The sequence below is a fragment of the Callionymus lyra genome, chromosome 1, assembly GCF_982586985.1.
Source record: "Callionymus lyra chromosome 1, fCalLyr1.hap1.1, whole genome shotgun sequence".
NCBI lineage: Eukaryota > Metazoa > Chordata > Actinopteri > Syngnathiformes > Callionymidae > Callionymus > Callionymus lyra.
The window spans coordinates 55,767,479-55,769,243 of NC_141818.1; positions in this window are offsets into that span (position 1 = coordinate 55,767,479).

A 1,765-nucleotide genomic window follows, 5' to 3' on the forward strand; every position below is an offset into this window, starting at 1 on the left:
GAGTCTGTTTGTCTTCGTGCTCCACTGGATAATCACCTCTGCCAAGGAGTGAGTGTTGAACTGTGTTCATGACACTTTCAGGGAACACTACCGCCCCCTGCTGACACGTTCAGCTCATAGCAATTAAAAAGAATGTAAAGCAACAAAGTTTGTCGTTTGATGTCGAAAGTGACGCCATCAGTGAGTGTTGAACTGTGTTCATGACACTTTCAGGGAACACTACCGCCCCCTGCTGACACGTTCAGCTCATAGCAATTAAAAAGAATGTAAAGCAACAAAGTTTGTCGTTTGATGTCGAAAGTGACGCCATCGCTTCCTTCAAGCCTCGTAACCATGGCGACAGTTGTGAGCTCCAGGATGAAGGTCTTGTTCCTCTAGATCTAGAACGTTGTTCTTCTCGTCACGATTGTGCGAGCAAGCGTCGGGTCGTTTCAAGGTCGTTCCTAAATGTCGATAATATTTTGTCATTTTCTAGATTAAAAACGGTAAATATTTCGTTCTAGACTCGTGTTTATTTGGCAACAGTTTTGATTTGTTGACAAAAATGTCATTTTACTGATAAAACTTTATTTCGATAGAAAGTAAGTTAGTGACGGTTCTTTCTAAAGGTCAAAGTTCACTGGTTCAGTGTCTCATACGTTCAACTGTGTGAGCAACAACTGGACCTCCATGACCCGATGATGGCACCTTTAGATGGTTCCAGAACCTCCAGAGTCTGGACCTGCTGCAGAACCTCCTCACACAGCTGAGGCCAGACCTGGTCCAGGTTCTCTGGACTCTCAGACCTGCTGAAGATGATCCTGAACAACCGGGTCCATGAAATCCATCAGAACCTGGACCTGCCTCCTGATGACCCGCCACTGGCCTCAGTCCTGTCCATCGGGACCAGGAGGTCGGACCAGAACCACACCTGACGTGAACGTTCTTCTCCAACTGAAGGTGCTGAACTCAGGCTCGGGGTCAAAGGTGAGGTTTCTTGCGAGAGGAATGACTGACACTTTAGGAGCCGAGGTCTCAAGCAGACGAACAGGATTCATTTGATGGAAGTTAAACAGTAATTATTATTGATCATGTGATCATGTTAATAATATTCATCTTGTGATTCTTGTCGAGTGAAGTGATCACATGACACTGAGGCGGAGGATCTGCAGGGAGAGGGTGAGTGGATGAGAAGAGGAGGAGAGGATGAGTGGGTGAGAGGATGAGGGTGAGAGGATGATGAGGGTGAGAGTGAGAGGATGAGAGGAGGATGAGGGGGTGAGAGGAGAGAGTGAGGATGAGAGGAGGATGAGGGGGTGAGAGGAGGATGAGGGGGTGAGAGGAGAGAGTGAGAGGATGAGAGGAGGATGAGGGGGTGAGAGGATGAGAGGAGGATGAGAGGATAATGAGGGTGAGAGGAGGATGAGAGTGAGAGGATGAGTGGGTGAGAGTGAGAGGATGAGGGTGAGAGGATGATGAGGGTGAGAGTGAGGGGAGGATGAGGGGGTGAGAGGATGAGGATGATGAGGAGGAGAGAGTGAGGATGAGAGGAGGATGAGGGTGAGAGGAGGAGAGAGTGAGAGGATGAGGGGGTGAGAGGAGGATGAGAGTGAGAGGAGGAGGAGAGGATGAGGGGGTGAGAGGATGAGAGGAGGATGAGGGTGAGAGGATGAGGGGGTGAGGATGAGGGTGAGAGGAGGAGAGAGTGAGAGGATGAGGGGGTGAGAGGAGGATGAGAGTGAGAGGAGGAGGAGAGGATGAGGGGGTGAGAGGATGAGAGGAGGAT